Source organism: Silene latifolia, chromosome 1 (assembly GCF_048544455.1).
Source record: "Silene latifolia isolate original U9 population chromosome 1, ASM4854445v1, whole genome shotgun sequence".
NCBI lineage: Eukaryota > Viridiplantae > Streptophyta > Magnoliopsida > Caryophyllales > Caryophyllaceae > Silene > Silene latifolia.
In genome coordinates this window covers 198,021,244-198,035,683 of record NC_133526.1, presented here as the reverse complement: position 1 = coordinate 198,035,683, position 14,440 = coordinate 198,021,244, and positions in this window count along the sequence as shown.

Sequence of the window (14,440 nt, the reverse complement as noted above, 5' to 3'; positions counted from 1 at the left end):
GCCTTCAAATAATTATATAAAAGCGCAAGTAGATGAGATAATAAAAAGATTATATAAAGGACTCATTAATTAAAAAATGATAGGTAAATCGTTAAAAGGCGAGGATATTTAACCTGAAACTTCTCAGTAGTTCTCATTTTTTTGAAAAGATCCCATTCTTCCTGCTTGATGGTGGGACACTTGTTTTCCGGTGGGCTCTTACGCATCTCCCCGTTGCCTTGTCCACATACAACCAATCCCTAGCAACGCCACACTTCCACTTGTGTGGACATCCGCGGCCTTATGCATTAAATACTCATCATGGCTTTTATCGGGTATAATAAAGCCTTCCTTTACACGAGCCAAGTATAACTCCGCCAATTTTGGATTCAAAGTTCTAACATCATCTAAATGGATAGGCACAAACTGTCTTGTGCAAGCACCAATCCAACTGGAGAAAAGACCCGCATTTGGACCAAAGAGGGAAACCCATCTCACTCCATGTTATTTCGAACGGTTGTTTAGCGGCTATAGTCAAGGACTCTCTTGCACTTCGTAGCACCCCTCTCACCAGGCTTATTATCACCAGGCTCATTATTCTTTTGACTTCTTTTACGTTTTTCACCCATGATAATCCTAAAACCCAAATATGAATGATATATGAAATGAACAACTTAACAACGTACATGCAGAGTATTATCTAAAACCCTAAACCCTAATAGGAATGAAAATTTAAAACAACAGATTGAGCTTCTAAAATCCTAAACCCTGATAAGAGGAGTAAAGTAGATGATGCGGGATGATAAAGATAACAAAGAAAACGAAAAACAAACAGATGCATGAAAAAGAAACAAGATGATCGTCTTAAAACCCTAATGACGAAACACAAAATTAAAGTGAACATACCTGTTGATGATGATGATAAAGAGAACGAGCAGATGATAAGGGAAGGCAACGGAATCGGGCTTGAAATCAAGCGGCGGCGGCGACGAGAAATGTAAAAAGCGAGGAAGAGAGAAGAATTAACACAGGATACCAACGGTTGGAGTAATAATGTTGTGTGTGTTTGTGTATGGCATCTTTGGATGGGTTTCTATATTAGTTTTTTATTAAGACAAACTATTAACAACGGGTGCTCAACGAAGAACCGTTGTTATATGTTAATAACAACGGGTCAATAAAAGTAAACCGTTGTCAAAAGTTTATTACAACGGGTAAAATATACCCGTTGTAATATATTTTCACCAAATTTGCGCCAAAATGAAATATGTCAAAAAAAATAATTGACAACGGGTAGAGGTACTACACCCGTTGTTAAAAGTATTAACAACGGGTAATTTAAATATAACCGTTGTTATTGTTGAACCTCTTTTTTTTAAAAATTATCAGAATTCCATTACTGATCCAAACTCAGTAACAATACATACCGCAACATTATTCAAAAATTTCAACACCAAAGATCCACATCTAATAATAAGATCAAGAAAATAAGACAACTTACACTAGCATGCATGCATACTTGTGTCCCGATGAACTATCTCGGGATCGGGGACGTTTCTTGGATGTCATAGTTTCTTCGTTAACCCAAATACCTTCACCATGGTCATCACGCATATAGATGCTTTCAGTGTCCTCATGATCGGTGTCAACATCGTCGAAATAAGATACAGTGGTAGACCGATCCATTCCCTCAAAAACGACATCCCGATCATCATCATCATTATCGGATGGACTACTCCTTCTTTTCCTTATAGACAAAAGACAACACCACTTCTTATCCATAGGATCGGTGACATAGAACACTTGTTTAGCTTGGGATGCCATTATGAAAGGATCATCCTTATTATTGCCAACCTTACCCAGATTGACCAACGTAAATCCCATCTTATCCTTTCGGACACAATGGATGTTGTTATCAACCCAATTACATCGAAACAAAGGCATTGTGAAATCAATGTAATCTAGTACCAATATTTCTTGAATAACACCATAATAAAGGCATTTTCCCCAAATAGGCTTTTTATCTTTTGAAGTAGCAAAGTGCATTGCCTCAAATTCAGAACTCACACCACTATTTTGCATTGTGCTCACCTCATCTTGCTCGCGGGTGTAAAAAGTATATCCATTAATGGCAAAACTGTTGTAAAAGGTGGACATTTGGACCTAAACCAAGACGTAGTAACCTATGAGAGATGTCATCACCAGTTTGATCAAGACAATCGTAAGACAATATTCCTAAACCACACTGGAAACGTCTTCGTATGCTCGTTCGCAATCCACTTCTCGGTCTTGTTTTGGTGATCGTATTTGAGCTCATCTTTGTGTTGTTGAATATAAGGTTGCACCTCATCTTCGTTGTTTAGCACATACATGTGTGCTAAATGCAACATTTCACGTGTCACAATTTTTTCAACCCGGCCCCTAATACCTTTTCCGGTCATCCAGTCACTATGACGATTCTTAGGAACGCCAATCAACTCCTTCGGGGAGAGATGAGCGTAACAATATGAAAGAGCTTCGTCTAAAATAGCGCGTTCAAAGAATACAACCTTCCTGGACGATACCGATTAGATGTATAGTCCTTGTAGACTTTCATCAATCTTTCGAAAGGATACTGGTATCTCAAGTACACGGGCCCAAGGTACAAAATCTCCCTAACCAAGTGAATGGTCAGATGAATCATGATAGTGAAGAAAGAGGGTGGAAAATACATTTCCAACCGACAAAGAGAGGTTACAACGAGGTCCCGCAATGAATCCGCGTCATCGGGATCGATGACTTTCTCGCATATGGACTGGAAGAAGAGACAGAATCTAGTTATAGCATATCTTACCTTTTCAGGTAAAATGGAACGAATAGCCACAGGTAGTAATTGTTGCATCAAAGTGTGACAATCATGTGACTTTAACCCGGTGAGTTTTAGGTCTTGCATCGACACTAGGCTTTTGATGTTCGACGAATAACCATGTGGCACTTTAATTCCATTCAAGCATGCACAGAACTCTTTTCTCTCATTCCGTGAAAGGGTAAAAGCTGCTGGCGGTAAAAATGTACGATTACCTCTCTTCTGTGGTGCCAACTCTAGCCTAATACCCATCATTTTCATATCTTCCCTAGCTGCGGCGTTATCCTTTGTTTTACCAGGAACATTCAGAAGGGTATTGATAATATTATCACAGACATTTTTCTCAATGTGCATGAAATCGAGGCAATGCCGACCTCCAGTCGAGCCAATATGGAAGTTTATCAAAAAATATGGATCTTTTCTTATACCCACGAGTAGACAATTTAGAGCCGCTCTTCTTCCCATAATCTATCTCAATATGCTTTACTTTCTGATAAACTTCATGCCCACCCAAAATTCTAGGAGGTTGACGAAGTTCTTGTCTTCCATTGAATGCTTTCTGCATCTTGCGATAACAATGGTCATGAGACAAGAACCTCATATTTCCCATATACACATACTTACGAGAAGACTTCAAGTATTCAGACTCGATATCCTCCCCACACAATGGACAAGCCTCTTTCCCATGAACTGTGTGCCCAGAAAGGTCGCCATAAGCCGGATAGTCAGTTATTGTACACAATAACATCGCTCTCAAATTGAAAGTTTCGTTCTTATATGCATCAAATACTTCTATCCCACAACAATCGCAAATCATCTAGAAGAGGTTCCAAATATACATCTATATCATTTCCAGGTTGTTTAGGGCCGGAAATTAACAACGACAACATCAAATACTTTCTTTTCATGCACACATATGGAGGTAAGTTATAAATAGCCAACACTACTGGCCAAGTACTATGTTGGCTACTCATGTTTCCGTGTGGGTTCATTCCATCAGTGGACAGCGCTAGACGTAAGTTTCTAGGTTCATTGCCGAACTCGGGATACTTAGCGTCGAACGATTTCCATTTCTTACCATCTGCCGGGTGTCTTAGCTTTCCATCATTTATTCTTCCTGTTTCATGCCAAGTTAACATTTTTGCATCATCGGGATTCGCATAAATCCTTATGACTCTTGGTATCAATGGAAAATACCACAACACCTTAGCCGGGATCCCTTCCTTATCCTTATAACGCCACTCCAAACATTTAGGGCAATTGGTTAAGTTTTGATATAATTTCCGATACAATATGCAATCATTTGGACATGCATGTATTTTCTCATATTTCATACCCACTCCTCTTATTAGTTTTTTCGCCTCATATGTCTTAACAGGTAGAACATTACCATCAGGAAGCAACTCCTTTATCAAGGCTAAAAAACTAGTGAAACACGTGTCACTCACCCCATTTGCCCCCTTGATATTATACAACTTCACCACAGCAGACATTTTTGTGAACTTACAACCAGGATAAAGAGGTGCTTCAGACTCACACAACTTCTCATACATGTTGTTAAGGTCATCCCAATTACTAGTGTCATCACCTACATCTTCAAAAGCAATGGACTCATCATCATTCTCTTCATTATCTATAGACCCAACATTCAACTTCTCTACTTCCAACTCTTCCAACTCAAAAACTCGGCAAACTCGGGATCATCGCTTAGCCTTTCGTGTACCTCAACATCATCTTCTTCAGAGTTATTCTCTTCCTCTAATGATACCCCATGAAAAATCCAAAGTGTATAGGATCGACTAAATCTCCACTTTTCTAGGTGTATTTTAACGTCCGGAAAAGCCATATAGCTAATATTACCACATCTTTCACAAGGACATGCAATACTAGAAGAACCTTTCAAATTGTTCGAAACGAATTCATAAAATTCAGCTAAACCATCCTTGTAGGTGAGGTCACTCATATTTGCATCAATCATCCAAGTTCGAGTCATTATTCTACATTCGTAATAATAGGCAACTAATTCAGAAAATACAATAATAGGCAAACAAATAAACGAAATTCAGGAAAGCAATTAAGCTAAATTATCAACAAATTAGATAATAACCCAAAAAATCCTATATCTAGTTATAATAAGCGTTGCTAAGAAACATATATATACCTGATTGATAAACACGCGCGATGAGGGAGAGAAGACGTGACAACAAAGGACGGAGATGAAGACAGAGAGACGATCGGGGAGGAATGGAGGATGATATAGTAGCGATGATTAGCTTGTGTTTGTGTTTGTAGCGTATAGCAGAATAAAGCAATATGTTGTTCTTAAGATTTTCATAATATTAATAACAACGGTTATTGAGTCTACAACCGTTGTTAAAACGTATTAAAAACGGGTTCTAATATAACCGTTGTGATTACTTTTCACTAATTTGGCGCCAAACCATTAACAACGGTTAAAATTTAACCGTTGTTATTAGTTTTTTCATTAACAACGGTTGTTTAAGTATGACCCGTTGTTAAAACCAATAACAACGGTTAACAACACATAACCGTTGTCATTAAGTTTGGTAAAATTCGCGGAATAAATTCTACAACGTGTTTTGATGATTTTCGTGAATAAGCGTTGTTAAAGGGCCGTTGTGGTTGCCTGTATTTGTAGTAGTGTACATTTGCTATCCAAACACACCATAAAGTTCCTGATCGCTTAGTTGACTAGGTTAGAATGAGTGAGTAGAGGCTCTCAACACCAACTCATAAATACACCAATGTTACTTTTCTATTACGATCACAACCTTACTTGTTCATGGATGTAGTTAATGTTGGTTCGCTATACATTTTCAATGCAGAAGTAAAAGGATATGGTGCTGTCCTTATTAACGCTGTTAGACACATCATTTTATAGCGGAAGAACGCTAATTAAAGTCATGGCCAAGTGAGGGTGTACTTGCGAATTGTGATAGTATTTGTTGGAGTAAACGATGCAGTAACAATGAAAAGTAAGGAAAAACAGAAGAGATATAACCTGATTCGTAGTGCCGTGGTAAGGGAGTCACTGCCTTGAAAACTATATTCCGGTACGACCGTGGTGGCGATCAGCTAGTGCCAGTAGTTCCCCAAGGATAACACTACAGTCTCCAGTCTCCACTCAGTTTCGCCCACTCGGAACTGTGAGACTTGGAACGAAAATAATTATCATTACCCAGAATTATAAGAGGAGAAGAGGAGAAAGAAGAGAGGAGAGTGAATGATTTTGTGTATTTTGTAGTGTGTTCATGTTGCTCTATTTATAGGAAATAAGAGCAGGTAGAGGAACAAAAACGTGTTCCTAAACCGCAGGCGACAAACCACGAAAAAGGGAGTAAGACTCTCTCCCACTAACAGTCATGTTGACTGACTGTTAACACAAAAACAAGCCCATAAACACACAAGAGCAAAAAGGTAAAAAGGGGCCTTTGGCCCGTACCGCAGGTGCTCTACCCAAACCCAAACCCGAGCTCAAGCCGGGCCGGGTCGGCGCGCGCACGTGTGTGTGTTTGGACCCAAACCCACTGGCCCAATACTCCCAACAAAAGCCTCCTTGGTCCACACAATTAACTAGTGAAGTACACTAGTTAATATAAAGAGACCAAACTCTTCTTCACCCACCGATGTGGGACAAAGAAATAGAAACTTGGAAAAAACCAAGTGGCTTTACCAGCCATCAATTCCAACAATCCCCCACAGATGGCGAAGAAAAGCAAAGAAAAGAAATTTCTGGGTAAAGGAAGGATTGGATACTTAGGTATCAATATCTTTCGATTTGAATTGACACTAGTGAAATGAGGAAACAACTTACTTACAGCGAGAGAATATCTTGCGATTTGAATTCCTAGCTGATCTTCGGTCGATACCCCCCACAACACATATCATACCTTCAGATTAAGATCGTTCCGCGAAAGTGCAACGCGCTCTTATAGAGCTATGCGTTTACCTCGGTACTAATAGATGTGTTCAGAAGACTTCACATAGTCTAATGATCGTTACACCTACGTAGGTGACTCAAGTGCTTCTCAGTAGCACTTCTCACATGAGTCATTAAGGACTTAAGTCCAACCTGGTGTATGATCCATCAAGTGCGTCTCAAAAGCACCACCATAAAGGCTAAGAATCATACAACGCCATAGGAATAGAAGCTTTAGACCTAGTCAAGTCTCACTCTTGACCTAAGGACTTAAGCCCCATTCCCCTCGACGTATCAACGACTAGTCTCCTAGCCAGCCCTTTAGTAAAGGGATCAGCAAGATTGTTTTCGGACTTCACATAGTCCAAAGCAATCACTCCATTGTCTTGGAGTTGTCTAACTGCAGCGTGCCTTATTCGAATATGTCTCTTTTTTTAATTGTAGACACTATTCTTTGCAACACCAATAGCAGCCTGCGAGTCACAATGCAGGGAGACCGGTGTTAGCCGTCCGCCCCACACTGGTATATCAGCTAGAAGGTTTTTCAACCATTCAGCCTCTTGTCCTGCCAACTCAAGAGCTATGAACTCGGATTCCATGGTAGAGCGTGCGATACAAGTCTTTTTAGAGGACTTCCACGATATAGAACCTCCACCCATGGTAAAGACATAACCACTAGTAGAACAAATCTCATCGTTACCTGCAACCCAGTTCGCATCACAATATCCTTCTAACACAGCAGGAAATTTACCATAATGCAAACATAAGTCAACTGTTCCTTTTAGGTATTTTAGTAAACGACGAAGAGCATTCCAGTGTTCATTACTAGGGTTATGTGTATAACGACTCAGTCTACTAACCGCATAAGCAATATCTGGTCGAGTACAGTTCATTAAAAACATCACACTACCTAGGATTTTAGCATACTCTTCTTGGGAAACACTCTTGCCCAAGTTTTTACACAATGGTATACTAGGGTCATAGGGTGTTCTAGCAGGCACATCATTAAAACAGTTAAACTTTCTCAACACTTTTTCAACATAATGAGATTGACTTAGACAGATTCCATTGGGGTTTCGGATGACCTTAACTCCTAGGATAACATCAGCTTCTCCTAAGTCCTTCATCTCAAATTGTGATGACAAAAATTCTTTGGTTCTAATTATCACCTCCAAATTATTACCAAGTATTAACATGTCATCAACATATAGGCATATAATTACACAATCAAATCCCATCATTTTTTAATAAACACATGAATCAGAATTGTTAACCACATAGCCATTACTTATCAAAGTGTTGTTAAATTTCTCATACCACTGTTTAGGTGCTTGTTTCAGTCCATAGAGTGACATATTCAGTTTACACACTTTACTCTCTTGACCCTCAATCACAAAACCTTCAGGTTGAGACATATAGATCTCTTCCCTTAGTTCACCATTCAAAAAAGCAGTTTTAACATCCATCTGATGTATAAGAAGGTTATGAATAGCAGCTAAGGCGACAAGAGTCCTGTTGTGCGGAAGCGTGAATATCCCGTGTTGGGCCTCTGCTATTATATTTTCTGGACACTTATAAAGATGATCTTCCATCTTTATTCTACCGATGTGGGACAAGGGTTTGCACCCTAACAATCCTCCCCTCAAACCAAGGACCATCATCTTGACTCGGACCTTGACCTCCATGGAGAACTCCCCCACTTTACAGCCCCAACTCTAGACACCCGAAACATCACAAGTCTTGATAACCTCCCCTTAGCCGACACACCATGCTACCACGAGCCATGTCTTGCACCACATGTCACCGCCTGGTCAAGTGAGTGCCCTCACATGCTCCTGAACTAGCATGTCCTTGTGCCCTTCTTGGGAATTTTTGCTACACATGCATATCGAACATCCTCTGCATCCAATATACCCTGGACCGGGTCCGCCACTTCAGAAGTCCTAGAACACAAACGGTCTCTGGCATCCAACCTGGAAAGGACCCACCAAACCTGTGGAACCCAATCTGATAAGGGTCCACCTGATCAACAGTTCTAGTACACAAATGGTCTTTGTCCCACGAGACCTATGACGCCTTTCATCCATTTAACCCTGGACCGGGCTTGCTCAAGGACTCATCCCGAGCTAGGAGTTCCATGCCTTACAGTGTACAACTTCAAGTCTTGGGCCTGCTGATGAATCCTCGTGTCTAGCCCAAGTCAAACCTTGGGCTCTGATACCACTTGTTGTGCGGAAGCGTGAATATCCCGTGTTGGGCCTCTTGGGAAGGAGCCCAAGAGTAAATCCGTGAGGGCTTGGCCCAAAGCGGACAATATCGTACTATTATGGACAGTGGACACAGATGCAGCAGAGGCCCAATACGGGATATTCACACTTCCGCACAACAAGTCCTAATAGTCGAAATTTTGGTCACAGGAGAGTAAGTATCAAAATAATCAACACCCTTCTTTTGTGTAAAGCCTCTAACTACAAGTCTAGCTTTGAACCTCTCTATTGTACCGTCAGGTCTCATTTTCTTTTTAAAGATCCATTTACTTGTAATGGGTTTACCACCTTTAGGTAAATCAGTCAACTCCCAAGTCTGATTTGACACAATAGAGTCAAGTTCACTTTTAATAGCATCTTTCCAAAAATTAGCATCAATGGATTTCATTGCCTCACTATACGTTTTTGGGTCATCTTCTATTAAAAAAGCCTGAAACAAATTCATCACTAGCACAAACAGTGTATCCATGTTCAGACAGCAAAGTTGAAACAAAATCAGCTCCAAAGTTCTTTGGACATCTAGGTCTCTTAGTCCTTCTAGGTTCAACAAAATGATCAATAGAAGGGCTACTACTAGCATGTGAAGAGATATCAACAGATGTAATAGGTAAACTAGGAGGTGAATCAACATTCTTCTGTAATGGAAAAACATGCTCAAAAAACACAGCATCTCTAGCTTCAGATATAGAACGATCACTTAAAGACATGAATCTATAAGCAGAACTATTTTGAGCATAACCTATAAAAACACAGTCATAGATCTTTGGTCCAACGGTAGGTCTCCTAAAGTCTGGTAAACCCACTTTAGCCAAACACCCTCATACCTTAAGCCCTTAAGGTAACTCAGGTTAGGAGGATAGCCCTTCCACATCTCGTAGGGTGTTTTGTCAAGTTTCTTATGAGGTACACGGTTAAGAATGTGACAAGCCGATAGAATTGCTTCCCCCCACATATCGTCAGATAGGCCAGAACTTAAAAGCATAGCATTCATCATCTCTTTTAAGGTTCTATTTTTCCGTTCAGCTACACCGTTAGACTGAGGTAAGTAAGGTGGACTAGTCTCATGTATTAAACCGTTATTAGCACAAAAGTCGGCTAGATAACTAGATTTATACTCACCACCTCTATCAGACCTTACCCTTTTAATTTTTCTGTCGAGTTGATTTTTGACTTCATTTTTAAAATTTATAAACGATTGTTCTGCTTCATCTTTAGTCTTAAGCAGATAGACACGGGTGTACCTTGAACAGTCGTCTATAAAGGTGACATAATAATTCTTTCCACCTCTACTTGCCACATTTTTGAAGTCAGCTAGGTCGGTGTGAATTAACTCAAGAAGACTCGTATTCCTAGTTGTGACTGGTTTACTAGGTTTCTTTGTGAATTTAGCCTCAACACAGCTAGCGCATTTAGAGAATTCTTGACTCGTCAAACTTGAAATTAAACTCATAGTTCTAAGTTTTTTAATATAGTCAACATTCACATGACCTAATCTACCATGCCAAACATCAATAGACTCAGCAATATAAGCAGAAGTAGATGCAATATTATTAGAAACTGAATCAGTGTTCAATTCAAAAAGATCCCCAGAAAGATAACCCTTGCCCACAAATTCCCCATTACGCGACATTACAACCTTGTCAGCCTCAAAAACAAGTTTCAAACCAGCTTTGTTCAATAAGGCACCAGACACGAGGTTTCGACGCAATGAGGGTACAAATAAAACATTGGTGAGAGCAAGTGTTTTCCCCGAGGTGAGTTTGAGAAAGATCTTGCCTTTGCCTGTGATCATTGCGGATGAAGAATTACCCATGTAGACGCATTCCCCATCGCTACCTCCTCGAACTCAAAGAAATAATCCCTTATCAAAGACAGAGATGCCTGGAAGCGCCGATATCAAGACCCATTCAAAGAACATTACCCACCAGATTAGCTTCCACAAAGAAATGATATCATCAACATCACAGAACATTGGCTTCACCAGTTTTCTTTTCAAAGGTGCATAGGCTTTGTGACCGCTTTTCCCACGATAGCAAACAATGGGACCCTTTGGTTTCTGAATCTTAGCAACAGGTTTGGTATGCTTCCCTGGACCATTCTTCTTAGCTGGACCCTGGTTCTTACCCTGATCAACCTTGGCCTTACCCTTACCCTTGAACTTCTCAGCATTGGACGGACCCCCAGACTCAACCAGATTAACTTTAAGAGCAGCAACAGAAGCATTCACAGAAAGACTAACAGGTTGGTCTTTAAGGCGATTTGCCTCTTCGGTCCTCATGTGTCCTACTAGTTCTTGGAGAGACAGGTCCTTTTTCTTATGCTTAAGGTGGTTCCTATAGTCAGCCCAGGAGGGAGGAAATTTCTCTAGCAATACATTAGCCACAAAAGTATCATCTAGTTTCATATCCTCATTCACGACATCAGCACAAAGGTTCTCGTAGACATGAACTTGTTCCATGATGGGTTTCCCATCAGCCATCTGAAATTCCAGCCACTTACCCACAATATATTTCTTTTTCCCTGCATCACCAGCCCCATACTTGGCCTCTAAGGACTCCCATATCAGTTTGGAAGACTTATGAACCATAAATAGGTCAAAAAGGGTGTCAGTCATGTTGTTTAGAAGCTGACATCTAACAAGTTTATTGTCCTTATCAAATTTCTTAATATCCTCTTCGTTTGACTTAGCAGCAGATTTAGCAGGGGGGGGGGTGTTCTCTACAGTCTCAGTAACAACAGCCTCTTTAACAGGAGCAGGCGGGTCACTAAACAGCACATAATCAATTTCCAGTTGTTCGAAAAACATCAGCAGTTTCTGTGACCAACGCTTATAGTTATGACCGTCTAGTTTTTCAAGTTTAGTCAAATCAGGAAGAGTTTTTGCTAAAACAGACGACATTGTTACAACAATTAACAACAACAGATATATAGTTTTCAAATTGTTGGAGTAAACGATGCAGTAACAATGAAAAGCAAGGAAAAACAGAAGAGATATGTTGGAGCTTGTGTCCTCCACAAATTAGTGTGATAACATTTGTAAATCTCTTACAGGTTCACAAGGGTATACTTCGTATATTTAATCAGTTGATTAACGTTTACCTAATAACGGTTGACTTGCTAGAAAGTTTGACGTTATTATCATACAGATGGCGGTGATCAACTGGTCCCTAAAGGTCACACCTATAGGATGTGTTTGAGAAATGTGGTTATAGAAATATAATCACATTGATGCCCAAAATGACTAAAAAGTTAGTCAACGTGTTGATGAGATAATTATTTAATGAAAATTAAATAATAATAGTTGAGACAATTAATCATCAATTCGTAAATTAAATATAATAAGTTATATCTAATTAAATGTATGTAATGTTAGCTTGGACGAATTAATCTGTTAATTCATAATTAAATATAATCAGTTATATTTAATATCAACAAGATGAATGTGTCATAGTGGTAATAGTGAGGGTACACATACCAAGAGGTCTTGGGTTCCGATCCTCACTAGATGACAATTCAACACATTTTATATATTTTTGGAAAGACCAAAAATAAGGAGATTATACACCTTATTTCGGTCAGATGGGCCGAAATTAGGAAAGATTTATTCTTTCCTAATTGACTCCATATCTCGGTCAGTATAAGAAAGGAAGGGAGAGAATTATTCTACCTTAATTCTTTTTCTTGACCTAGCCTCCTCTCTCATCAGAAAAAAACACAAAAACAACTAAATTTTACAGAAAATTTTAGATCGATTCTAGCACAAACAATAGGGCATATCTCATATCGTCTTGAGTGCAACTGATAGGCGAATATCAATTTTGATATTCTTCTTAGGCCATTTTGCTAGGACCGAAGGTTAATTCTGAATCTTTTATACTTTGTTTATGTATTTTGTTTATGACTTTTGATCATCACTGTTAAATTCGTTATAATCCTTCGATATTAAGGGAAGTATACAGATTATTTCCCACAAGATATAACCCGATTCGTAGTGTCGTGGTAAGGGAGCCACTATCTTGAAAACTATATTCCGGTACGACCGTGGTGGCGATCAGCTAGTGCCGGTAGTTCCCCAAGGATAACACTACAGTCTCCACTCAGTTTCGCCCACTCGAAACTGTGAGACTTGGAACGAAAATAATTATCATTACCCAGAATTATAAGAGGAGAAGAGGAGAAAGAAGAGAGGAGAGTGAATGATTTTGTGTATTCTGTAGTGTGTTCCTGTTGCTCTATTTATAGGAAATAAGAGCAGGTAGAGGAACAAAAACGTGTTCCTAAACCGCAGGCAACAACAATTGGTCTCCCTTGTGACGGGTTACCATTTGTGACGGATATTTTGTGAGATAAAATGGTAACAAAATGGGTTAGTGGAGAAAGGGGACCACATGAATAGTGTTGCAGAGAGAGAAAAAGTGGGTACATTATGAGGTAAAATGGTATCCGTCTTCAGCTTGTGACGGATATGTCATGTCTTCAATGAGAATTTGTGAGGCAACAAACCACGAAAAGGGGAGTAAGACTCTCTCCCACTAATAGTCATGTTGACTGACTGTTAACACAAAAACAAGCCCATAAACACACAAGAACAAAAAGGTAAAAAGGGGCCTTTGGCCCGCACCGCAGGTGCTCTACCCAAACCTAAACCCGAGCCCGAGCTCGAGCCGGGCCGGCGAACGCACGTGTATGTGTTTGGACCCAAACCCACTGGCCTAATACTCCCAACAAAAGCCTCCTTGGTCCACACAATTAACTAGTGGAGTACACTAGTTAATATAAAGAGACCAAACTCTTCTTCACCCACCGATGTGGGACAAAGAAATAGAAACTTGGAAAAAACCAAGTGGCTTTACCAGCCATCAATTCCAAGAGTTTTGAAGTAATATTAGAGCAACTCCAATGGATAGCTACAATCTCTTGTAGCTTGGATTTCCGTCTCATCATTTCAAGCAACCCTGCTTTCTGGCTACAAAGTCGTTTAGTGGTAAACTACAATACCATGTAGCTTGCATGGGTCACACAAGTTAAATTACTATTTTAAATTTAATTTTATTCAATTTTTACACTATATTATTCAAAGCATTAAATTTCAAGCATGTAGCTTGTGTAAGCTACATTAGCTTTCAAGCATACATTACTTTTTCTTCCCCAATGGTTATGTTGTAGCTAGATAATTTATGTAAATTGCAAGCATGTCCAATAATTGTACCATTGGAGTTGCTCTTAGTGTGTTTACGAGTTGGTATTCACTGTTGTCTTTGACAATCTTTAGTCACTCATTCCAACTTATAATACCCACCCTTCGATCATGACTTTATAGGTTTGATCATTGTCCATGAGAATGGGACAAACTTCTTAGCCAGTCGTTTACCTCTTTATAAGAGCACACACAACAAGTAGATTTTCCCC